At 50.9% G+C, this 26,347-nt stretch overlaps 1 long non-coding RNA gene across 1 annotated transcript in view; it reads left to right on the forward strand.

Moving 5' to 3' along the window:
* The first annotated feature begins 2,406 nt into the window (after nt 1-2,406).
* Nucleotides 2,407-26,347, forward strand: part of LOC122237184 — a 40,109-nt gene continuing 16,168 nt past the window's right edge. The window contains exons 1-3 of the long non-coding RNA XR_006215419.1: nt 2,407-2,512; nt 15,901-16,059; nt 20,473-20,645. This is a non-coding gene — a long non-coding RNA (uncharacterized LOC122237184). The remainder of the gene's footprint in view (nt 2,513-15,900; nt 16,060-20,472; nt 20,646-26,347) is intronic.

Below are 26,347 nucleotides of genomic sequence, written 5' to 3' on the forward strand. Positions count from 1 at the left end.
CTGAGTGGGTGATGACAGAGAGAAAACAGGTGGAATTTCTGGGCATACTGAGGAGGGGTCCTTGTTCAGACGGAAGGGAAGGGGTGGCTGCCTGGGGGAGGCGCCTTCACAGAGAACCACAGGAAAAGAAGGTGTGAGGAGAATGTTGCAGGCAGAGGCAAACACAGCAGGAGTGAGCGTGATAACATGCCTACTCTGGGAGCCAAAGGTGTGGCCGGAGCTGGCGGAGGTGGGGAGGGGTGTTCTACATGGGGAGCAGGACACCAAATTCATACCGCCGGTGTCTGGGGGCATCTCCAACAATCCAGCCACCGGGGCTGCCGGACGTGGGCAAGTGCTTGGGTTGTGGCATTTGGCAAAGATAATCACCGGTGGTGTCAAGGGGGGGCTGGGGAGGGCTTTGGCCCCCATAATCTCCACCAGTACTCCAAAACTTGAAGTGAAGGCACTGGGTTCCAGAATGGGCGGTTGGTGAGGAAGAAGAGTGAGCTGATATAGGGGTCAGACTGAGTGGATTTCCTAGGGGGAAACGCCCTCCCGGCTGCAGTCCTGGGGAAGGAGGCGATGGGGAGGGGAGATAAAGGTTGAAATGCACGACCCCAGCTCGTCTCTGTGGGTTCTGGCTGGAGGGCGAGGGCAGGGGGTCCCTTGGCCTGCAGGGAAGGGGATGCGGTCTTTGTTTATAAATCCTTCTATTTCAGTCAGAGGCATGCCTAGGGGACTCTACACACGGAGCGGATCTTTGCTGAGCACCCCCTCCTTCCCACGACAGAATTATTTTCCATAATAATCATAAAATGAAACAAATACTTTTCAGGTATGACCTAAGGTTTGCACTTACCAAACAAAAACACCACCCTCCACAGCTCACACTGTGTCACAGTTTTAATGTTTATTTATTTTTGAGAGAGAGAGAGACAGCGACAGACAGACAGAATGTGGGCAGGGGAGGAGTAGAGAGAGAGGGAGACAGAACCTGAAGCAGGCTCCAGGTTCTGAGCTGTCAGCACAGAGCCCGGCGCAGGGCTCAAACTCATGGACCCTGAGATCATGACATGAGCTGAAGTCAGATGCTTAACCGACTGAACAACCCAGGCACCCCTCACCGTTTTAAATTTTTAGCACAGACCCAAATTCCAAGGAGTCACATAGAATGAGAGAATTGAAAGACCTCTATCTCCGTCTTCACTGTCACTCAGCATCCACTGATGCTTTTCATCTACTGTCGGGGTGCAGAACTGTCACCCCCAGGGTTAGAGACAGGTGCTGCGCAAGATTCCAAACTGTCAGGCACTTCTGCTCTCGGTGAACGTGTGCTCCTGGGCTCATGTGCACTGGGCAACTGTCTTCCTAGACTTCTCCAAGTTCACTTCCACGTAGGTTTTTTAAAGGATAAGAAATTAAAATGTGCTAATTCGAAGCTTACATACGCATTATTAAAATTCAACAGCTATGGCATCAATTGTTTAGAACTTGGACCAAAAAAAAGATATTTTCAGGACAAAGTACTTTATCATGAATTTATGATTGATGTGATTTATATTTATATACTGACTTCTCATCAATTTTATCTTTTTTAAATGTTTATTTTATTTATTTTGAGAGAGAGAGAGAGAGCACCCAAGTGTGGGGAGGGGCAGAGAGAGGAAGAGAGAGAATCCCAGGCAGGCTCTGCCCTGTCAGCACAGAGTCCGATTTGGGGCTTGATCTCACGAACCATGAGATCGGGATCTGAGCCGAAATCACGAGTTGAACACAACCACCTGAGCCACCCAGGTGCCCCTCATCAATTTTACCTTTAAATTCTCTCAGACGATGTGTCCCTCTTATTGCCTGCACCCAGGGAAGACCACTCCCATGCCCTGTCTTTGCTGAGACTACTGGTTCTAACAACAATGAAAGAAAAGGGCCCTCAGAGGGAGCCAGCTGGGTGCTAAGTATTTTTTTTTTTTTTTTATAAAAAGTAGTGTTTCTAATCCTCACAATGTATGCCTCAGTAAGAAAGGTGAGGTTCAGAGAGGATAAGTAACTTCTCTAAGGTTACACAGCTAGACACTAGAGCCAGGTTTTCAGTTACTGGTCCGTCTGACTCCAGAACCTTCCGTTGTGGTTTGTGTTCTTTATTTTGGCTACGGCTCCTAGAGCTCTCTGTGGCATATGTTTTTTAGATTGAGGGGCAACGTGCTAGTGTGAAGTGTACATCTCGACAACTCTTTGCATGTGTGCACGCCCCTGTAACCACCACCCAGAGCAAGATACATTTCCAGAAGGTTCCTCATGCCCCTTCCAAGTACTCGCTATTCTGACCTCTATCAGCATTGATTAGTTTTTCCTGGGAGGAGCGGCGTGGAACCACTTCTCTCCCTGAGGCAAGAAGGAAGACAGGAGGATTTGCGTGTGGGGAGGAGCTGCTCATGGCAACATCGGAGGGGGAGCCTCCACAGGCAGTGGGGAGGCGAGGCCGCCGTGGGGTCCTGGGGGAGTGAAGAAGGCATGGGCCAGCACCAGCCAGGTAGGCGACAAGAGATGAGTGGAAATCCTGCCACCCACCCCTCCCCCGGCGGGCCCCTCTGAGTCAGAGTGTGGCTGTTTGCTTGGAACTTGTTCTAATAACTGAGGATGGCAGCATGTGGACAGGGAGGGGAGGCCCTGGGGCCTGGCCAGTTCTGGAAGCACGCAGGCTGGCATCGGGGCATTTGGTGATGAAAAGTGTCAGAGACCAGCCTTCCACACGCAGTTCAGAGTGTTGAAAGCCTGCGGCGGGAACTGCCACTTTGCTGACCGGGTGCGAGTGGGCTGGGCTCCAAACCGCTGAGTTTGGTGCTGGAGGGATGGGACAGTCCAGGGAACCCATGAGTCTCTTGGCTGCTGCTGTAGCCACCCCCCTAGATAAGATCCCAGAATGAGCCAGTCTCCCCTTTGCGTTACCGGAAGGAAACATAGCCTCGTAAGTCAAAAGGTCCTGGCTTCAAATCCGGCTCCCCCATGACTCACAGTGCTGGGATTAAGGTGCACTAAGGGGTGCTCCTAGATGCCCCAAGGGAGCAAACTTTAAGGGACTCTCCCTCTCAGGTGCCCGCCTTGCACTGCGTCACCGGAGAGTGAGCGCCTCTTGAAGAGGGAGGCCCCTGGGGCACAAAATGAGTTTATGGCAGCAACTCAGTAAATATTGGTGGCCTGACTACATAGGACAGTCCCCTATCCTAATGTGTCACTCGGGGACATTAGGCTATGCTGACGTCACAAATCCCTAAAGCTCAGTGGCTTGACCCAACGAAGGTTTATCTTTGCTCACGAAGAGTCCAATGGAGTCAGGTAGGTCTTCTCCATCTTGGCCTGATTGTCTGGCCCTTCCCTCCCCACGTGTGTGCTCCGAGGTCAGCAGCGCCCCGGTGCTTGGTGCTTGTTTGAAAGGAGGAATCCCAAGCCCCGCCCAGAATCAACCTGCATTTTAATGAGACCCACAGGTGATTTGTGTGCCAATGGAATTTCTGCCTCCTGCCGGTTCAGCTGGTCCGCAAATACCCAGCCCCCAGGCACCTCTCCCGGCCTCTCCTTCCACACACTCCCCGGTCTGGGCCGGAGTTCAGAGGTGTGCTCCTGGCCTGAGATCCCAGGTGCCATGATGAGCTCCTTCTCCCACCCCTTAGGACAGCTGTGGGGCTTGAACAGTTTAACACTTGGCTTCAGTCTGAGCTGGCAAGGTTCTGTGTGCAGGGACACACAGGGTCCAAAGGGGCTGGAATGCGGAGCTCTCAGCCCACGCACGTGACCGCCTCTGCACACGGCCTCATGCAGCAGTGTGAACTGGGAGGCCTGGCAGTGAACTGGTCCTCACTTGCTGGGTGAGGGGGTTGGCACCCGGGGCTGTGCCAAGGGTGCAGCTGGTGAAGCATTGATAAGCCTGCTGGGGAGCTGGGAGGAAGTCATGATGGGACATGGAAAGGGCTTTGGAAATTGGCATGAGGGTTTATTTACAGACTTAGTCTGCCAGGGAGAAGGCACTGAACCTGGCATATGTTAGGTGCTGCTTACATATTTGTTGCAAGCATGAGTGAATTGGGGGACCCAAGCTCTAATGCCAGCTCTATGGCTAGACATTCTTGGGAAAATTCCTTGCCCTTGCTTGGCCTTAGTTTCCTCATTTGTTAAATGGGACTGGGGCAAACTCCGTATTTTCTAGGGCCTCTTGGCTCTAGGAATCTGTTTCTGTGTCTGGAAGCATGAGTGTCAGGTCTGATCCAGAGGGAAGCATGGAGGGAGGGACCTCAGGAGTATAGAATTCTAGAATGTCAGGAGGCAGAGGTGGTTCCTGTAGACTCACTGATGTCTGACTAGTCAGAGTTCAGGAGACCACGTTGAGTTGGAACCAGTTGTTGTTCACGAGGGACTGGGTGCCAGGACAGGTGGATTTGCTCTTTGCTAGACATCTCTTGGAGGACGCAGATAATAGGTTATTCCCTCCCCATCAAAGAGCCCCTCCATCCTTCAGGACATTCGGTCTCCAGGGACTTACCTCTCACTGAGTCTCTACAGGTGGCATTACATGTTCATATCCATACCTAATCCATCCATCCATTTGTCCTTCAGTCCAGCTGTTCATCTGTATATCCAGCCATTCATCCATCCATCTGTATATCCATCCACCCATGCATTCATTCAACAAGCACTGAATGTAGTGGGCCATGCCCTATGAGTACATAAAGAATTAAAATAAGGTCTCAAGGGGCGCCTGGGTGGCTCAGTCAGTGAAGCGTCAGCTCTTGACTTCGGCTCAGATCGTGATCTCACGGTTTGTGAGTTTGAGCCCCACATTAGGCTGTGTGCTGACAGCAGGCAAAGCCTGCTTTGGGATTCTCTCTCTCCCTCTTGCTCTCTGCCCCTCCCCCACTCATGTTCTCTGTTCTTTGTCAAAATAAACTTAAAAGGAAAACTTTAATTAAGGGGTGCCTGGGTGGCTCAGTCGGCTAAGCCTCCGACTTCGGCTCAGGTTATGATCTCACGGCTTGTGACTTCGAGCCCCACGTCGGGCTCTGTGCTGACAGCACAGAGCCTGGAACCTCTTCAGATTCTGTGTCTTTCTCTTTCTCTCTCTCTCTGCCCCTCCCCCGCTCACACTCTGTCTCTCAAAAATAAATAATCATTAAAAAAATGTTTAAATAAGGTCTCTGTCCAGTGAGCTCACAGATTATAGGGGAAGAGAGAGACGAGCAGAGGTGATTAAAGCACAGTAACTGGGAAGGCAATGAGAGAAGAGGACCCAGCCCAGTCTGGGAGGTGGGAGAGGTGGCTTTGGAAGTCTTACTGGAGGAGGTGACATCTGAGCCGAGTCTTGAGGCAAGAGTAGGAGTTGTCTAGGCAAAAAGTCCATTAAAATAGAGGCTGGGAGAGAACAAAGGCCTGGGAGTAGCACGAGAGCAGGAGCTGTGAGTGGCTGAGCCTGGATAAATCCTGGAGGGCTAAGTGAGGGGCAGGCCGAAATGCAGCTGGAGAGGCCTGGTCATGGAGGGCCCTGTGTCAGTTCGGGGGGACATTGTGGGTCATGGTCATGGAGGGCCCTGTGTCGGTTGGTGGGGGACATTTGTGGCTGGGGCTAGGAAGAGGGATTGCCTTGGGAAATCCAGGGACTGTCTGGAGATGCAGAAAAGCTCTGGATCAGGCATCAGGATGCCAGCCTCCTTCCTCCTCTCTACCCCTAAGTGGCCGTAGGGCAGTCACCTGCCCTCTCTGGGCCTTAGTTCCCCTGCTGTGACATGACAAGGTGGCCCTCTGTGGCCTCTTGGGAGACTTCCAGCTCTGAGGGAGCCCTTGAGTCGCATGTGGTTAGCAAACCCAATACCCACGTGAACATCTGGCCTGGCCTGAGCCATGAGTTAATTGTTCCCAGTCCTTATGTGTGTTGGGGGTGGGGAGGGCATTTGTTAGGGGGACCCTGGTTGGGGGCCGCCCCCACAGGGCTCTCAGTCATGGGACAGGAGGATGTGCTAAGAAGGGAGTGAGTCACCAGCCAGGCGTCAGTTTGGGCCCCAGGGTCCCCAGGTAGGGGGAGGGGAGCCCCACTCCTGACTCCTAGTTGCCTCAGAACCCCCTTCTCAAGACAGCAGACCCCTGTTCAGAACAAACTCCCACACAAAACTAACATTTTTAAAACCGGCCCAGGGAAGATGGTTTGGGATGAAGCAGAGGGAGGGGGCCCTCAGCTGGGGCTCCGGGCCCTCTCCCACCCACCAGCAGTCCCCAAGTCCTGACCACTGTGATTTACTTCCTCTTAAAAGATGGCCTGGAAGCATCTCCCAGCTCCTACTGTCTGGGATTCAGACAATAAGATAGAAGCGATTCAGGGGGCAGGGAGAGACCCGATCACGTCCTGGCTCTGTCACTCACTGCGTGACCTTGGGTGAGTCACTTCACCTCTCTGGGCCTCAGTTTCCAAGCAGAGCTGTCATGAGAATTAAAGGGCTGGGCATAGCGGCATTCAGGAGATGGCACGCTCCTTGTGACTCGTGCCCCCTCAGTCTCTGCCCCCTGCCCCACAGCCCCTCGCAGCTGCTTGTTCCGGGCGGCGAGGAGGCCGTAGCCACAGCTGAGACTTGCCCTTCCGTCTCCAAGCTGCCTGGCAGTTTCTCTCACCCCGCAGCCCTTCCAAAAGGACCAGCCACACCCTCCCTCTGGGCATAGCCCCCACTCTCAGGAACCCAAGACCTGCCTCCGTAGAGGTGATTTCACCCTCAGACACCAGATGGGCCGTCCGGGCTGCAGCAAGGGGCACCCAGACCGGCTTCCAGGAGCCCAGTGCAGCACGTGGGACAGAGAGGCCCCCAGTGCCCCATCCAGCCTGCCCCACAGAAAACACTTCATTACTGGAAGCCCAGCCAGGCAGAGGGGCTGGAAGTGGTTGTGCTACAGGAAGCCTCACAGGGTCAGCCAAACCTCGGCCTTCGAGGCCAGCAGCAGCCCACGGACTGGCCACATGGGGCTGGCTCACTGGGGGTGTTTACGGAAACCCTGGCCCTGAGGCCGGCCCAGCTGCCGGGCTGGGATCCCCTGAGGCCCCCCAGGCCTCCAAGTGCCAGCTTGGCAGAGGACATCAAAGCTGCAGCTGAAGCCTTGTTTTCCTCATGGCCCACCTGGGGAGTGGAGAGCAGAGGACCCACCCCCCACCCCCCAGAGAACAGGGGGTGGTAGAGATGGGTGAGGTCTTCAGGCTGGCTCTGGGCCCCCTGGTCGAGCTTCCTGAGCTGGGTCAGGGGACCAGGCCCTTTCTGGACACCCTGGAAAATGGCATCAACTCGCAAGAAGCAAGTAGCCAGTGGATTCTGGAGCTAGGCTGCCTGGGTTCAAATCCTGACATCGCCCCTCACTGGCTGTATAACTCTGGATAGTTTGCTCAATTTTTCTGTGCCTTGGTTTCCCCGTCTGTAAAATGAGGGTGATGATAATAGTACCCACTACAAGGAGACATTGATATAATGAAATGATCTCATTCGTGTAAAATGTACCACAGAGTTGCTCTCACATACTCAGTGCCCTGTTTGCTATGGAAATCTTTTCAACTGAAATATTTGCGGGGCATCCACACCATGACTGAGGAGCTGAGGTTATGCAGATAAATCAGATTTGGTTCCTGCCCCAGGGAGCTTCAAGGTCAAGGTGAGGGTTTGGGGGGTTAGGAGGTCGGGCTGTGATGTACCTAATTACTGTAGTCACAATGGAAATGAATTGGTGAACATGTGGCTCTCCAGTGTCTCTGTGGGAGCAGGGGCCTCACGATCCCAGTCACTGCTCTATCCCAGCACCCAGCAAGGAGACTGCCAGCAACTCGGGGTTTAAACCTGGGGGCGGGGCCAGCAGAGGAACACCCGATGCTTTCTGAACGCAGAGAGGCCATGGGCACTGAGCGCAATGCTTCAAGTGCATGACATCCTTCTGATGCCCCAGCATGGAGTCGGTCGTGTCATTCTTTCTGTGTTCAGAGAAGCAAACCGAGGCTCAGAGAGGCCAGCCCGACGTCTCCCAGCTGGTGAGTGGCGAAGCCAGGACTGAACCCATGCCTCAGTTCAAAGCCTGCGTTTTTAACCACTAAGCTACCCATTGTCCATGTAGGTTTTTTGCCAGCAACCCTGGGAGTTCAGAGTTGCGCCCAGCCCGGCTTGAGAAGATCCAGAAGGATCTTGGGGGAGGGAAGACCCTCTAGGCAGAGAGCCTCGCCTGTGGAAAGGCAAAGACAGAGAGCCAGGCCACCTCCTAGTCTCAGCAGCACGACCTGTTTGTGGAATAGCAAGGGCTGCGGCCTGCAGGGCTGAGGTGCATGAGTGATGAGAGTGACAGGTGGCAAGACTGAGGGACGTCTGCAAACAGCCTTGAATGCCAAGAAAAGGCTTAGACTGTCCTGTGGGGTACAGAAGCCCTGAACAGTCCCGAGCAGTGTTTGTATGAGACCGGACCAATTTGTACAAATGACAAACCCCAGCGTGGCTCCTGGCGCTGAGCTATCTCCCCCAGATCGAAATTTACCTGCCCCAGATTCCACTTCATCCAAAGCAATGTATGTGTGCCTTTGGGGCACAGGGCGTGGTCATGGAGTGGCCAGGCTTGGAGTCCTTGGAGCCCAGAAACGTGCCTTCTTCCTCAGCCCCAGTCCCCTCAGTGACCTACTTTGGGGGTGGATCCCATTTTGACCACAGTGGCTGCCAGCAGCAGGAGGAGACACAGAAGGTAGCAGAGACGGGCGGGGTGGGGGTGGGGAGGTGCCCACAAGGCCCTCAGCAGCTCCGCCTTCACCCCCAGCCCACCTGGCATTCAGACAAATGGGAGTTCAGACGTTGGACCTGTCCTATACTTGGGCCGTGCCCCCCGCTGGGTGCCTCGAGGTCTCCCCCATTCATAACATAGACAATCATGAACGAGAGGAACACTGTGAGGATTGCTTGGGGTTTTGAATGTGGGACACGGAGCATGGGGCTTGTTCAGGGTGAATGCTCCACAAATAAGAGCTCAATGTCATTACCGCCAGGGCCTGAAAGCAGAAAGCTGTCTGGTCTGGGAAGAACTCAGAAACCACCCGCTGTGGCCTGGAAATGCCCACAGGGCATCTGGGCCATCCCCCTGTCCCCAGGTGCCTGGCACCTGATTTAGCTCAGGGAGGTCAGTCTTCTCCAATTGGCATTGGGGCCCCTGCCTTGAGTCCTGCGTCTGCACCTTGTGGGGCACAGGCCGGTGAAAGGCAGAAGGAGCCATGTCTGGGCTCCATCATGCGGGCTGTGGCGTCAGACCACCTTGGCCTGCCCTGAGCTCTGGCCCTCCCATCATAGGACAAGTCACTTACTGTTTCAGTGTCTCAGTTTCCTCATTTGCAAAATGGGCACATCATAGTTCCTGCCTCACAGGGTCACGGTAAGGATTAGATGGGAGGTGGCAGCTACGTGCTTAGCACAGTGCCCGGCACACCCAAAGCCCACGGTCAATATGGGCAATCCCTGTTCGTGTGCCGTCAACGTGGAGCAGGAGCCATGGGCCAAGGAAAGTCATGAAATTTGTAGGGGTCAAATCCTGCGAGAAGGGGATAAATCATGAAAACGGCGCAGTCTACCCAGGTGGAAGAGACGCAGGCCACTGAGAGAGACAGGAAATGGGACCGTGGCTGGGCAAGGGCCCGGCCTACTTCTGAAAAGCAGTCGGTAAGAATAACAACAACAGCCTTTCCCAAAGAGTGAGGCGTGTGCCAGGCACTGTGTTAATGTGCCCTGTATAGAATATCTCATTTCTTGCCTATGACAACCCTGGGAAGAAGGGCGGGGACCGGGGTTAGCAACGAGGTGACAGGGGTACATAATTTAAGGGGTACGTACTCTCTCCTGCCTGAGAGCCAGCGCCTCCTTAAATGTTGTGTCTTGGGCACCTGGCCTGCCCCGTCCTAGTCCCAGATCTGTTGTGAGTTGGGACAATAATTCTCCCCATTTGATAGATGTGCAAACCAAGGCTTTGCCAGCCTGGGCACCTGTCCAGCATCACATGGCTAGGAAGATGCAGACCTCAGGATTCTTCGGTTTTGAAAACTGGACCTCTTTTTATGGAGCTGCCTCCCAGTCCAGGAATAAAAGGTCCCAATCCGCCTCCCCAGAAGGCCCAGCAACCGGGACAGCTGCCTAGAACCGCCCTCCTCTGGCTGGCCCAAGGCGGCCCAGAGAGCTGGCCTGCAGGGCAGAGGCCTGGAGATTCCTCCCCACATTCCTGTGGGTTAAGTCTGGGGACTCGGCCTTCCAGCATCAGCCATCACGTTCCCCAGAAGGAATCTCTACTCATAACAAACCCCAAAGGTCACTCAACTGGAAAGGAGCGTTCTGTCTCCACCCCTGGGCAAGAGAGAGGGCCCCAGCTTTTATAGAGACCACCCAGGTGCCCAGATAGGGCATGGCCTGCTTCTGGCTAGCCTGTGAACCGTCTCCCTGCCCTGGGTCTCCTCTTGGATGGTGGTGGGATGGGACAGGTGGGCAGAGAAGATGAAGGAACATCCCAGTTGAAGAAGTCTCCTAGAGGACTCTAGTGCAGGAAATGCCTGGGTTCTAGCCTCAGCCTGCCTGAACTCTCGTTCCCCTTTCACCACCTCCTAGCTGTGTGGCCTTGGACAAGTTATTTGACTTCTCTGCGCCTGTTTCCTCTTCCAAAAATGGAGATAATAATACCTCCTTGCATGAGGATTCAACAGCTATTTACTGAAGGCCTACCAACTTCCAGGCAGTAAATCATAAAGCAATGAATACAAGAGACAAAACCCTCTGGTTTCAAGCTTGTAAAAAGGAAGTATCATGATGAATAGTGTTTACTTAGGAAACGCTGGTACCAAAACAAAAATGAGGCAAATAGAGTAAAATTTTAACAGTTGTTAAACCTAGGGGATGGGCAAATAGCAAATGAGTGTTCATGATATGTTTTCTATGCTTTTCTGTAGGTTTGAAGTATTTTATAGACACATAGGAAGGAGGAGAGAAAGAAAAAAAGAAAGGAGATAGAAAAAAGAACAGAAGGAAGGAAGGAATCTCTCTGCCCTTTTGAAACTTACAGTCAAGTGGAGGAAATAGACAATAAACGAATAAGTAAAATATACAGTGTGTCAGTTGATGCTAGTGCTTTGGAGAAAAAGGAAGCAGCATGGGGAATGCCCAGGTGTCAGAGAGAGTTCCGTTTTTGAGCCGGAGGAGGCATCCCTGGGAGGGTGACGTTTGAGAGCAGATCTCAGGTCTTCTGGCTGCTGTCCTGTCCATGTACCTACAACCTCCCACCTGGGGAAGGAGTCATGGTAAAAGCCCAGAATCCAAGACTCTGGGGATTATGAAATTTTAGGAGTATGGGTAGCAGGTACAAATCTCAGTTAATTCAGATGAGCAGGAAATTAATCTATCCTGAATGTTTGTTAGGACATCCCACTTCACAAGTGGGCAGAAAATCAATCTTGATCAGTTTGTTTTCTTCCCCAGCTCTTCTCTCTCACACACACACACACACGTGTGTGTGCATTTTCCCTGTGGTTGTGTCTCAGTGTGAGGGTGTCTCAGGCCCCCTTGGCTTACACAGGCCACGTGATCGTTTCATCTTTTGATACCTTCCTCGCTCTACTTTTGGATTCCTCAGAACCGTCTGGGGTCACGTTGACCCAAGAAATTAAAAAAATGTTCACTCGTAGCTTTTTCTCTGGCTCCCTTCCCAGCTCTCTTATTTGGGAGGAGGCGAAGGGGGAGGGGAAGGAATGTGCATCGGTCAGGGTCAGCCAGGTCACAGTGCAGTAACAACCACCCCCAAAACCTTGTTTCTCAGGTTTTGTTTGCACTCAGGCCCCTGGCCGCCGGCTTCATGTCCCCTCGCTCCAGGACCCAGATGGATGGAACAGCCACCATCCCAAAGGTTGGAGAAAGCAGGGAAGCCTGCCCTTCTCTGACTCATGATGTACTCACTATGCCCCAAGTCCCTTTAGGAATGGTCTTTTGGGGAGGAAGGGGGGCTTTTGAAACCTAAAAAGTTGTTATTCTCTGCTTTCACTGGAATATCCCTTCCCTGAGTCACAGTCCAACAGCCTGAAGTGGGGACAGAAAACACAGGGGGGCAAAGGCACACAATCTTAGATCCCTAGATTCTGAGTATTGTGTGGTCTTAGATCAGAATCTGGGAGTCTCACAATCACAGATTTTCAAAACTGGAAGGTCTTCGAATCAGTATCTTTCCATGCAGGAACTGCCTCTAAAACCTTCACAGGAGAAGACTGACCACCAATCTTTCCTTGTATTCTCCCAGGACCAAGGAGCTCACCCCAAGGCAGCCTACTCCGTTATGGTTCAGCTCCTAAAGTTCTGCTTTATAAACTGAGCCAAGCATTGCCTCTCTCAGGATTTTCTGCTTCAGGTCCTGGTTTTCCTGGCAGAGCAAGGGTATAGCCATCACTGGGACAACCTTGGAGATAGGCTGAACTGGCAGCCAGCTTTGGAGAATGAGTTCAGGAGACCCTGAACAGCCGTGGGGGCCAAGTGTCTTATTCCTCCGATGCCTGAGGGTCTACTATCATAGTCTGTGGGTCCCTGTGAGGGAGGTTGATAAATGGTAGAGAGAATAAGGGCTTGGACCCAGGCCTAGGTTCAAATGCTGACATCCTGACCCTACTTGTAGGCAACTTTCATTACCTCTGTGATATGGGAATAAATAGTAGGAATAAATAATAACAGCACCACCTCCTATGCAGGGCTGCTGTGCAAATCCGATGGGCTAATGTAACTAAACACCTGCCACAATGCCTGGCACATTGTAGGTGCTCAACTCGACCTGGGTTCAAATCCAGGTTCTGTCTCTCCTTATTTGTATGCTCTTAGACTTCACTTCCTTGAACTTCAGATTCCCCATCTCTTAAATGGGGTTAATATTCCTCATACCCCTCAGGGTCTGGTCAGGATTTTTAAGCTCACGTTTACTGATAATGTGCTAGACTGGTTACATGAACTGGACATTTAATCCTCTACCGAGTAGGTGGAATATTTAGAAGCACCCCAATGTTAGGAATGGAGTAACTGTGGCAGAGAGGTTCAGTGACTTACTCAAGGTCACGGGCTGCTGAGGTGATGGAGCCAAGATTTGAATCCGGGCAGTTTATCCCCACATAGACCCTACATATGTCAGGGTCCTGGCACATAAGTAGTTGCTCATTTTGTGTTCAAACTGCCGCACCTTCCCCACCCTTTCCCCTAAAATAAGCACAACAGCCTGTGCGACGGGCCGGCTGTTTCCAGCATTCACTCCTGAGTGTCAGTCGGGAGGTTTGACTGCAAATAGTAGAATACCCTGATGCTCCTGACTTCCACAGTAGAGACCTCTGTGGTCAAGCACTCTGCAGGCTGGGTCGTTCCAGGAGTGGTTAGTTCAGAGGCTCAGTGATGTCATCCGGGACCCGTACTTCAGCGCCAGCGTCTTCCACGTGTTGGCTTTAGGGCTCAGGCATGGCTCCCCATGGTCTCAACATGGCTGCCAAAGTTTCAGACATCATATCCTCATGCAACCACCTAAAGGGAAGAAGAGAGGAACGTCTCCCTACACGGCTTCTTATAATCGAGGCAAGCCCTCCTCAGAACCCCCTGGCAGACTTTGTGTCTCCTCCATGAGAACGGGGTCATATTCCCATGGAAGTCCGCTAGGGCTCACTGATAGCCATCTTTCTAGGTGCACGGCCAGGCTACAGTTCCCAGCCCCCTGTGCAGTTAGGTGTGGCCATGTGACCGAGTCTGGCCAACGGGATATGAGCAGAAATAAATGCATCGTTTTCAGGTCTGGCCTACGATCCTTGCCGTCTTTCCCCATCTGCCTGCTGAATAAGGACGAGGAAGGCCAAATCACAAGCTAGGAAGGGAGGGTCTCTGTCCCTAAATGGCTGTACAGATCAAAATGTTTCTGTTAAGACTTCCCATACGGGCATGTGAGAAAGAACCAAACGTGGTGGAAAGCCACTGAAATCTTGGAGGTATTTGTTACAGCGGCTAGCATGACTTAACCCAGCCGATACACAAGCCCGTCCCTGAAAACGAGCCACGGGGACTGGCGACTCTTGAATGGCTTAGCCCCTGGGGCTGGAGAAGAGACTTCTTGAACACATTGCCCACCCCTATCCCAGAGCAAAGGCAAGGCTCTAGAGAGAAGGCCGGAGGCAGGAAAGAGAATGGGCAGTCGTTTCTGGATCTGAGCTGGATCAAGGGCCCCGAAAGGATGGGGCCTGGGAGACGCTGCCTTCCTCCCCGGCCAGTGCTGAGAGCGGCACATACAGGGAGGGGAAGGCTTCTGTAGGTAGCCAAATTTGCCTGGGCCGACCTGCTGTCACCAGCCCCTCTGTTGGCTCAGCCCTCGGGGCCCACACCCCGTGGATCCTCTATCCTGTGCACGGCGGAGAATCGGCGGGGAAGGGGGGCTGTTGAATCACCATGCATGATAGCTCCGCTTGAGGAATATGGTTTCTGAGAACAGCGTACCTGGGGACCCTTGGCAAATGGAATCTCCCGAGCCTCAGCCCTGGCGGGCTGTGCAGGGCTTACTCGGGCTGGTGGGTAAAAGGCCAGACTTTCGCATATCAGTTCCACAACCTTCTAGCCTGGCCAGCTGGACAAGTGAGCTCACCTCCATGAACCTGAACGTTCCCATCTACGAAGGGAGGAGAGGAAGGTGAGTTCCTTCAACGTGGGTGGAGACGAAATGAAATAATCCAGAGGGGGTGTCAAGCTGAAGACCGTGAGCCTGGTTAGCGCTCCTTAAGTGCGGGCTGTCGTTATTGCTGGGTTGAGGGGGCCCACATAGGTTCCGTCGCTACCCCCTCCCCATCCTGCTTAGGTCTGACAGGGGCCGCAGCACTCCTAGAAGAGCTTTGTCCTCCCCGGAGCAGATGTGCTGGACAGAAGCCTGCCCTGACCCAGCCCTGACTCCTCCTCTTGTCCACATGCCACTAATCTGCTCCAAGCCTCAGTTTTCCCGCTTGAGCAATGGGTGAAGTCAGCCCTCCCCCACCCCCACCCCTGACCTCACAACTGTTACAGAATTCAGCCGAAGCAGTAAATCATTGCGCTTCAGTACACAGATACCACAGGCACGCTGCCCTGGGTTCAAAGCCAGCTCTGGGCTTTTCGCATTTTATGACCTGGAAAATGCCATTGAATTCAGGTTTGGGGGCTTTTGGATGGTATAACACTGGTTCCTAGCTCACTGGAGGGATGAAGGAGACCAGCACGTGAGGTACTCAGCTCTAAGCCTGGGACTTAGGAAGGGTTCAATTAATAGTAGCAAGTATTGTTATCACGAGTGCTCTCGGGATTTTGGAAAGTACGGAGAGGGCTGTAAGTTGAGAGGTTCTTAGGTCAATCTCCATGATACCAAAGAAGAAAGTTCCCCCTTCCCTGTGAGGCCACTTGGGCCCCCATTCTCTCCCTGCCCCAACTGCTCTTCCAGAGCTCAGTCCCTAGACCCTCTTCCTAGAGTTGCATGGTAGGCAGGGTGGTGCAGGTCTGGGAGTCTGGAGCTTTGAGTTCTAGTCTGGCTTCCACTGCTCTCTGGCTGTGTGGCTCCAGGCAAGTGTATCACCCTTTCTGGGCCTCCTTAACAATCATGTGAGGCAATAAGAGCTGCAGGCTCCACCCTAAGGACCATGTGATATGACATTCACTGACTGCTTCTTCACAACAGCCAGTGGCCAAGGAGAGAGGGTGTGGCTCCCTAGCAGGCTCAGGGTCAGGGTCACTGCTCTGTGTGGAATCTGGTCTCTGTTGCCCAGAACTATGTCTCCTGATGCCTAGAATTCCACCATTAGTGACTCATGCCTTTGGGAAATCATCACCCTCAGCCCACTAAGTAACAGCAATAACAGTCTCTCGTGGCTTCTCTTTGCAGGGAGCGTTCATACGGCACGGTCCCACCGGGTCTCCGCACGCTACCGTGAGGTAGGCAGCGAAGTAAGGAGAGTTTGAATCGGATGCAGAAAGCCATGTGCCCAAAGCGACACGGCAAGTTAGTGGTGGATCCGGAGGCCTGGAGTCTCCTGGCGTCTTGGTCAGTGCACGTATCTCCCCCGACAACTTTGCTTTATAATGCGGCTCTGGATTTTTGTGCTCCCCTATGTATAACATTATTCCCAACAGTCAAAAGGTGGAAGTAACCCAGGTGTCCATGGGGGATGGTTGAGTGAGTGAATGACAAATGTACGTGCAACGGAATATTACTCAGCCTTGATAAGGAAGGACGTTTTGACCCAGGCTACAACATGGATGAACCATGAGGACGTTCAGGTACTTGGAGTAATCAGGTGCATAGAGACAGAAAGTACAAGCGGTGGCCTGGGGCTGGGGAAGGGGAAGGAGAAGTTCATGTTTGATGGAAACAGATTCAAAACAGAGTTTGAACCTCACAGGATGACAAGAGCTCTGGGGATGGATGGTGGTGATGGCAGCATAACCATGTGAATGGGCTTAATGCCACAGAGCTGTACATTTTCAAATGTTAAGGTGGCAAATTTTATGTTACATGTACTTTGTCAAAGTTTAAAATTAGTTGCTATTTTTTTTTTAATTGCTGCTTCTGAGAGGAAGACAGTAAGCTGTAACCTTTTAAAGGACGTGTAACTTTGTTTCTCATGACTTGTATCAGTCAGGATAGGCTAAGTCATACTGCTGTAACAAACAGCCCCCAAAATCTGACTTCTGAGTCAAACACTTCCTCCCTGCACTGTACCACCTCACACACTAAATCCTGTACCCCATGGAATGCTCTTCCTTGCTGTTCTAAACATCTCCCTACTCTACCTGCACCCTAGGCCCAGGATAAGGCAATGGAATCGGTCAGATTCACCCTTGGCTGGGCATGTGGCTGTGGGTAAGCCAGTTAACTTCTCTAAGCCTCAGTTTACTCATCTGGGAAATGGGGACAATAACAGAACGTATCTTGAGGGGAGAATCAAGGGAGCATTTCACATGGCTTCAGGTATGCCGTCAGGCTGTGGGTCCATTTAAGCCTGGTGTAGAGTTTGGCACCCAGACAGGAACGGGGTAGGCTTTAGCCTCCTGCCGACGAGGCCCTCAGCTTGAACAATCCCAGGAGAAACACCTTCTTCCAGCCAGCCTTGTGTCAGGGCCAGGGAATGGGTGGGATAGGAGCCAGAGGCTGCAAAGACAGTTGTCTCGAGCCTGAAATACTTTTCTCCCCAATGATCTGTTTTCAATTTCTCATTCTTCACCCCCCCCCCCTTTTTAGAACCTGCCCTGCCAAGGAACAAGCATGTTAGTGTGCGTCAGCCCCTAGCCCAGCCAGCATCCCACCCTTGGGGAATTTCTGCTTTAAATAGTGAGGCATGGGACCTTTCAACATGCCACGTGTGTTCCAGCCTCCACACCTTTGCATGTGCTATTCTTTCTCCCTACCGTGCTTTTCCCTGTCTCCTGGGTCTATTCCGATTTTGCTCATCACCTGTCAAAGTTTGGCTGCAGGAACCTCTCCTGCCACAGCTCCTCTGATTGCTCCCCCCACCCCCACTGTTAACACATCTCCCCAGGTCTGCACACATATCTTGATTTCGTGTGTCCTCTAGTTACCTAACACTTTTGAAAGCACAGTGTCAGCCGGTTCTTTGCAAAGTCTGAGGCTTTCATGAATTGAAGAGTGCTTTCATCATCCTCATGTCAATGGGAGGCAATTATTATTGTTATATTCCTATTTTCCAGATGAGAAAATGGAGCTCCTGAGAGCAGAAGTGTGTGGTCGCACAAATGGGAAGTCAGGACCTCCATGTCTGAGAATAGAGGCTCTCGCTAAGCCACCCTGCTGGGCTGAGCACGGTAGGCAGGTGCCTAGAAATGCACCAGCAGAGGAGGGGGCGGGTACGGCAGAACCGGTGACCTGCTTCTTCTTTCTGGACTTGCAGCTGGCCTACCTTTCCCAGCTTCCCTTGCAAGGGAAGCAAGGTCTTTTTGAGAGACTGGTTAGGAAAGTGGGCCCAGTTCTCCATCCCTCACTGTTCCTACGCCCCTTTGCAATGTGACTTTGACCTAGCTCCTCCATTCAAAAAGTAGATTTCCCTCAAAGATGGGTTGGCCTTGGGTGTTGCTTTGGTCAATAGAATGTGGTAGAAGCAACCTCGTGCTAGTTCTGGGCAGGCCCTTAAGAGACCCTGCAGCTTCTCTCTCCCTCTCTCCCTCCTTATCTCTCTCCCTCTCTCCCTCCTTATCTCTCTCCCTCTCTCCCTCCTTATCTCTCTCCCTCTCTCCCTCCTTATCTCTCTCCTTATCTCTCTCCCTCTCTCTCCCTCTCTCCCTCTCTCTCCCTCTCTCCCTCCCTCTCTCCCTCCCTCCCCCCCCCCCCTTCCTCTGCCAGGGCCCTGGAGAATGGGAGGGCACATGGAATGGAGTCATGTTGTCTCAGCAGCTTTTAGATAGAGACAATTCTGCCGTCACTTTCAGTCCCAAACATGGTCTCCACTCAAATTGTATCCAGTCAGGATACTCAGGGAAATTCCCAATTTGATTTGGGTTTAGACCGTCTCCCCGGCTTCTTTCCCACAGTGGGGAAGGTGGGGTGGGGGCCTTCTCCATCCCTCCTCCTCTCCCCTGCTTGTGGGGCTGGGTGGAGGTGGTAAGGGGAGAGGAAGGGTCTTAATTGAGCTGCCGCCATCCTGGCTGGCGTCCAGTGTTCTAACCAGCAGACGTTTTGTTTTGTTTTGTCTTATTTTATTATTTTTTTTTAAATTTAAATCCAAGTTAGTTAAAATATAGTATGATAGTGATTTCAGGAATAGAATTTAGTGATTCGTCACTTACATATAACACCCAGTGCTCATCCCAACAAGTGTCCTCCTTAATGGCCGTCCCCCATTTAGCCCATCCCCCCCCAGCCAACACCCGGCCAGCAGCGCTCAGTTTGTTCTCTATTTGAGTCTCTTATGGCTTGTCTCCCTCTCTGTCTTTATCTTATTTTTGCTTCCCTTCCCTTATGTTCATCTGTTTTGTTTCTGAAATTCCACATATGAGTGAAATCATATGATATTTGTCTTTCTCTGACTGACTTATTTCTAGCCAGCAGACATTTTAAGCTGTCCCATGTTTCCATCATGGGACACTGTTGTGGGCTTCATGAATTTGGCCATTGCTGCGGGCTCCTCTTACCCTTGACCTTGGTGGATGCGCCAAGTCCCCTGCCACTCCTTGCTCAGCCCTAGGAACCCCACACCCATCTCCAACTTCTTGGGATAGGACCCAAGATGACGGACCCCCCTCCCCCCACCTCAGCCCCCAACTGGTCCAGAAACTCTCCTAGTCTCTAGTCCAACATATGGAGGTGCCGCCTCTGTTTGGCTATCTCAGGCGGGGGTCCCTCAGGCCTGAGCTGCACCCCATTCCTGCACAGCACCTCACCAAGGCCCCCCCCCCCGCCCCCGCCTTAACTTTCTCTAAGTCATGAGGGGCGAAGACGGGTCCTTGCCCACTTTCTTTGTTAGTCCTTTGTGCATGGTAATCTGGTCTGGAAGGTCACTTCTATCCTATCTCTGTGTCTTCTGTTTAACAGTTTGATATCTTAAACAAATGGAAACATTCCTTACACTCTGTTCTCCCCCTTGACTTTTATTACTCACAGTATCTTGAGTATTTTTCTTACCTTATAGACACCTCCCTTTTTAAAAATTTTAATTGTGGTTAAATATGCATAATATCAAATTTGCCATTTTAGCCATTTTTTAAAACATTTTTTAAAAACTTATTTATTTTGAGAGAGACAGAGAAAGCATGAGTGGAGGAGGGGCAGAGAGAGAGAGAGAGAGAGAGAGAGAGAGAGAGAGAGAGAGAGAGAATCCCAAGCAAGCTCCACACCACCAGCGTGGAGCCCGACGTGGGGCTCGAACCCATGAACCGTGAGATCATGACCTGAGCCAAAGCCTAATGTTCAACCGACTGAGCCATCCAGGCGCCCCTCAAGACCCTACTTTCAAATCTTTTGGGTATTCACCTAGACATGGGATTGCTGAATGATATATGGTAATTCTATTTTTAATTTTTTGAGAATTGCCATACAGTTTTCCACAGTAGATACACTGTTTTCTATTCCCACCAACAGTGCACAGTCTCCACATCCTTGCCAACACTTCTTATTTTCATTTTTTTTTTTTTTTAGATTCTATTTTTTAAAGTCCTCTCTACACCCAACATGGGGCTTGAACTCACAACCCTGAGATCAAGAGTTGCACGCTCTACTGGCTGGGATAGCCAGGAGCTTCTATTTTTGTTTTTGTTTTGTTTTGTTTGATAATAGCCATCCTAGTGGGTGTGAGCTGAGATGTTCCAGTTTTTTGCTATGATGAGAAAGTGCAGTGGAGAACCTTGTACTTGCTTTATTTCACACATGTGAAAAATATGTCTGTAGTTTAATTCCTAAAACTAGGATCACTGGATCAAAGGGTATATGCATTTTTTTTTTTTTTAGAACTTCTTACAGAAGCCTGACATATACACAAAACTGAGAGTTTAGCTGGTGAATTTTCACAAAGTAATCAGACTCCTGAAGCCAGTGCCAGATCAACAGGACACTGCCAGCCCCTCAGAAGCCCCTTCACAGCCCACAAAGAGGAGCCATCACCCTGACTGCTAACATCACAGGTTAGCTTTGCCTCTTTTGAACTTTGTGCAAGTGGACTCACAGCACATGTGTTGCTTTGTGCGTGAGCTCCATCCACACTGTGCGTGCGCCTGTTCATTCATTATTACTGTGCTGTTCCGTGTGAATATACCAAAATCTATTTCGCCGCTCCGCTGCTGATGGGCATTTGGGCAGCTCCCAGTCTGGAGGCATTTCAAATAGTGCTGCTATGGAAATTTCTAGTATAGTGCTGTCCAGTAAAATCTACTACAGGATATACTCAAGAACTGAGAGCAGGGACTCGAACAGATATTTGTACATAAACGTTCATTGCAGCATTGACAACAGCCGAAATGTAGAAACAACCCAAATGTCCATCAGCTGATGAATAGATGTGTACATAAACACAATGGACTGTTGCTCAGCCTTAAAAAGGAAGGACACTTGGACACCGTGTGAGCCGTGAAGACGTTATGCTAGGTGAAATGAGCCAGACTCAAAAGAACAAATACTGTAGGATTCCCTTATATGAAGGAGAGACTAGAGCAGTCAAATTTTGAGAGGCAGGGACTAGAATGGTAGTTTCCAGGGCCTGGGAAGAGGGGACGGGGAGCTGTTGTTTAATGGGACAGAGTTTCTATACAGGAAGATGAAAAAGTTCTCGATGTGGCTGGTGGTCACGTGTTTACAGCAACGTGATCATTCTTGGTGCCACTAAGCTGTACAGTTAGAAATGACCTCGATAATGAATTTGATGTTATGTGTATTTTGCTACGAAAAAAATATGAGCCACAGATGCAAACCACCTATGTAATTTAACATTTTTCTGGCAGCCATGTTTTAAAAGTAAAAAAGAACAAGTATAACTTGAAAAATGATTTAACTCCATCTATCAAAAATACATTTCAACACATTTCATCACAACACAACATCAATATAAAAAATATTAAGGAATATTAATATTTTATTAATTTATTTATTAATTATTATTATTTATTTATTATTTATTAATTAATTTATTAATTAGTTATTTATTAATTTATTTATTAATTATTATTATTTATTAATATTAATGTTAATATTAAGGAATTAGTTTACTTTTTTTTTCATACTGACAAAATTTGGTGTGTATTTTATACTTACAGCTCATCTCAGTCGGAACCAGCCACACTTCAAGTGCTCAGCAGCCAGGTGTGGCTGGTGGCCGCCATATTGAATAATGCGCGTCTAGTACGAGTCTTTCGATTCATGTATTTTCCATGCCCTTTGGATGCATGCGGATTTGCAGTTTCAATAGCTATTACCAGATCGCCTTCCATGAGTCAAGTTTTAAACCCATCAGCAATGTATGAGGGCACGTTTCTCCATACCCTCACCTGCACAGCGGCCAATTTAATACATCACAAGTGCCGGCTTGTGGATTTAACACAGATTTCACTTATTAGGAGTGAGTGAAACCTCTTTTTCTATGTTAAAAGCCATTGTGTTTCCTTTTCTGTGAACCATGTTTTTTGTTTTACACTCCCCTGCACACGTCTCCGTGCTCCTCAGGCCCCACCTGAACCTGGGACTAAGGGGGCGCCCAAGGCCAGGCATTTCAGAATCCTAGAGTAGCCTTAGCCAGGCTGTTCCCCGCAGGGAGAATCCCAGTGGCCAGAGCTCTGGGAAGCCGGGCTTATCTTCTAGGGCGTGTCTCCCTCTGCTGGCAGTGCTGAGTTTCTGCACCTGAGATGGGACCAGCACAGGAGGCCGGGCAGATGGGGGGGGGGGGGGGGGGGGACTCGGGGGGCTGCCTCGGGAGCCTGGTTTGGTCTCTCTTCTACCGTTTATTGCTGTGTGACCTGGGTAAGCAACTTCACCTCTCTGGGATCTCCAGCTCCTATCTGTAAAACGGAAATAGTTAGCCATTCCTCTGAATCTGAGGTTTGCTGGAAGAACAATCAAGTGACAGGACATTAATGGGGTGTGGCACAAAACAAGTTCTAAATACACGGTAGCTGGGGGTTGGGGTTGTTGATTTCTACTCCTGGAGGAGAGGGAAGGTGTAGCGCGGTGCCTAGTAAAGGAGGCAGAGGGACAGCTGGATGTTTATAGGTCCACCCCTGCCTCGCCAGCTCCCGTTTCCTATTCTGTGGAATGGCCGCCTCACCTCAAAACAAGAGGCTGGGACATGCCGTAATGCCTGGGACCCTCACACCCATTAGACCCCATGCCTGACCTGGGCAGGGCCCCAACCTTCTCCCACACTGGGCTGGGCGCACCAAACTGTTGAACAAATCCAGGCTGAACGCCCACCGAGGTTTTGGTCTCTCCTAGCCTGGGCTCTCTCTCCCAGGGATGCTGTAGAAAGGAGCACTGTGATGGACGGGACCCCTGTGATCCCATCACCTGAGCACCCACTATTTGGTGGTGCTGGCTGAGGGCAGTTTTACCAGAGGCAGTCTGTGCCCCGCCCGCCGCCACCCTGCCATAGGGCTCCGTCCTCTATCTGACATTCAGCTTCTGCTTAATTGACGATTACACCCAAATCCTTCCTCTGCTCTAAAACCTCCCATAGCGCCCCCACTGCCTGCCAAAGCAGTCCAGATTGAATGTCACTCTGACATTCAAGACCACCATGGCCCAAGTTTGCCCTGTGGAGGGTAACCCTAGACTGCCCGAGAAGTATCCATGAAAATCGCCTCCTTCCTTCAAGAGTGAACTAAATGCTACTTCATTCATTCCACTCTCATCCATTCATTCGTTTAACAAAATGTGTCAAACGAATTATTAATGTATATTTATCACCTGTGATTATGAAAACATTCTAGACAGTGGAGTAGAGACAGTAGTCTCAACCAATTACAACTAAAGTGTCTTCATGTTGCAAAATGTATCAAATATGGAATCGGGTGAATGCACTGTAGAGCCCCTCTCCAAGGGTCTTGTGGGGGGTGTGAACCTGCCGTGTGTCCAACCACGCAGGGCTGTCACATGGCGCAGGAAGGCTTCCTTGACGATGCTCTCTCCTATGAGCACCGAGGGCTTACCTCCTGGCCCTGCCACCAACCAGCTACATGCCCCTGGTAAGTCATTTTCCCAAGTCTCAGATTATATATATCAAGTAGTAATGATGGTCCCCACCTTGAGAGAGCTATTGTGGGAATTACATGAGATTAGGTGTCAAAGTGCCTGCACATGGTCAGCACTTGTGCGGCCACCGTCATTAGCAGCAGCAGGAGCAGTTGACTTCCACAAGGTGGGCTCCCAGGTCCCTGAGGGATCCAGAGGTTTTCATTCCTTGCCCACTAGAGGGCACCAGAAGTCACTGACTTGTCCAGTGCTATGACCCTGGCTAAGCCGGCCCCCAAGCTCCCAAGGGGGTAAGAGTGAGGGCTTTCTGGGCTCAGAAGAGAACCCCAGGACCATGTAAGAGCCTGGCAATTATCCTGTGTCCCTAGGTCTGGCTCACAAAGACCCCCCAAACCTGAGCTTCAGTAAATGGAAAGGCAGCCCTGTCACCATGCCCAAAGCCCTACTGTCCATCTCTGGCTGCGTCCCACAGTCCGAGACAGTGTGGGCCAAAGAGCTCTGGCTTCTGAAGCTGGCTCTTCACATTTCTGTGTGACCTTTGGCAAGTGACGTGACTTCTCTGAGCCTCAGTTTTGTTTCCTATAACATGGAAATGTTGTAGGTCCCAAAGAAGGGAAAGGCCTCTATGTGCCGAGGGCTGGCCATGACAGCTCGTGTTGCTTTCCATCGAGTAAATATGCTACAGTGTAATTAGCTGTTTTCTGCTGATCACAAATGCAATGCATTGGTTAATCCAAATGCTCTTTTAAAAACTTTTTCTTAATGTTTATTTATTTTTTTGAGAGAGAGAGACAAGAGTGTGGGCAGGGGAGGGACAGAGAGAGGGAGACACAGAATCCGGAGCAGGCTCCAGGTTCTGAGCTGTCAGCACAGAGCCCGACATGGGGCTCGAACTCATGAACCACGAGATCATGACCTGTGCCAAAGCCGGATGCTTAACCGACTGAGCCATCCAGGCGCCCTAATCCCAATGCTTTTTAAAGCGTTTTACCACGAGCCAGGCCCTACTGGCTTGCCAGGCAAAAATGAAATGACTAGTTTTGTTAGGGGTGGGGGCGGGGAGATTCCGAGTGATCTCCCCCACCTCAGCCCCTCTGCATTCTCCAAACTCTCTACAGTGTTGACGTATTGTCTTCACAATGGTAGAAAAGAAGGAACACTGATGGCACACCTACTGTGCACCAGGGTTTCACTTCATCCTTCTGAGTCTGTAGGCTCCATGCAGACAGGGACCGTCTGGCTTTCTCCCTGTTATTTTCTCTATGCATGGCACATGGTAGGTCCTCAATAAATACGTGTTTAGTGATCAAGAATGTTTGTGCAACGTTTACAAATAAGGAGCTCTAAGGTTCAGAGAGGTTGTGTGACTTGTCCGAGGTTACCCAGCTAGTAGGACACAGGGCCAGGGTCCTGAGGAATTTCTTGCTACTCAGTGCCTGTCCCTCACCCCCAAACCCCCTTTGCCCAGAACAGCTTATTTTGTAAAGATGTATTTATTTAGCACTCGTTAAGCAACAACCCAAGGGGTAGGCACTAGAATTTTCCCCATTTTATAGATGGGGAAACTGAGGCACCGATCAGTTAACTAACTTGCCCAGGTCATACAGCCAGTAAATGGTAGAATCAAGATTCTAATCCAGGAAGTCTGTCGCTAAAATGTTTGCCGTTGACCGTTATGTGAGGCCTCCTCTAGATGTGAATCTTGTCTTCTCAACTCCTTGGGGACCTTTGGAGGACCTGGATGGTGTCTTCTTTTCTGCAGTCCCTGGAGCTCCTGGCACAGGTTGGGCTGTATGTAGGGTCTCAGTTCAGGCCCTCCAGCTGGGGATTTGCCCAGCAGATGAGGCCCTCTAGTTGCTGTCCAGAAGTTAGTGGGTGGCCCTTGGTTTCTGGCACAAGGTCATTGCTGCCCTTTGAGCCTATAGCCACCTGTCCCTGCCTCACCCAGTCCTGTACACACACCTGCCAGCAGCAGACGGTGCTTTGAGGGTAAGTTGGACTTTGGGCCCTTTATCTGCACCCCTTTTCCCACTCTTAGACATGAGTCCAAAAGTGTATGGCCTCTATGCACATGCATATGTGTGTGTGTCTAGCTCACACGTACACATGTGCCCATGCGCATACCTGTGGATATGAGCAGTCCTGCACGTAAGTGCCCATGTGAGTCTAGGTGTGGTATGAACACTCCCGGGTATGTCCAAGGCTGCAGGCGCGGATCTGAGTGTGAAAATGAGTTTATGTGCAGCTGTGCACATGTGTGGGTGATGTGGAAAGACAGACCACCATAGCGGAAGGGAACCCCTTGCCAGACATGTGGTAAGTGCCAAAATATTAGCTACTGTATTGTTAGCTTCCCAAGTTGCGTGGAGATTCTATAAAATGGTAGGTTTGAAGGATCTGGCTCAAGGAATGCTTCTGTGGGATGCTCGGGTGGGTCAGTCAGTTAAGCGTGCAACTCTTGATTTTGGCTCAGGTCATGATCTCACAGTTTGCGGGATCGAGCCCCGAGTTGTGTTCTGTGCAAACAGTGAGGAGCCTGCTTGGGATTCTCTCTCTCCCTCTCTCTCTGCCCGTACCCCACTCACTCTCTCTTTATCTCTCTCAAAAATAAATACTTTTTTAAAAAAAGAAATGGTTCTCCCATCACCCT

Source organism: Panthera tigris, chromosome A3 (genome assembly GCF_018350195.1).
Source record: "Panthera tigris isolate Pti1 chromosome A3, P.tigris_Pti1_mat1.1, whole genome shotgun sequence".
Taxonomy (NCBI): Eukaryota; Metazoa; Chordata; class Mammalia; order Carnivora; family Felidae; genus Panthera; species Panthera tigris.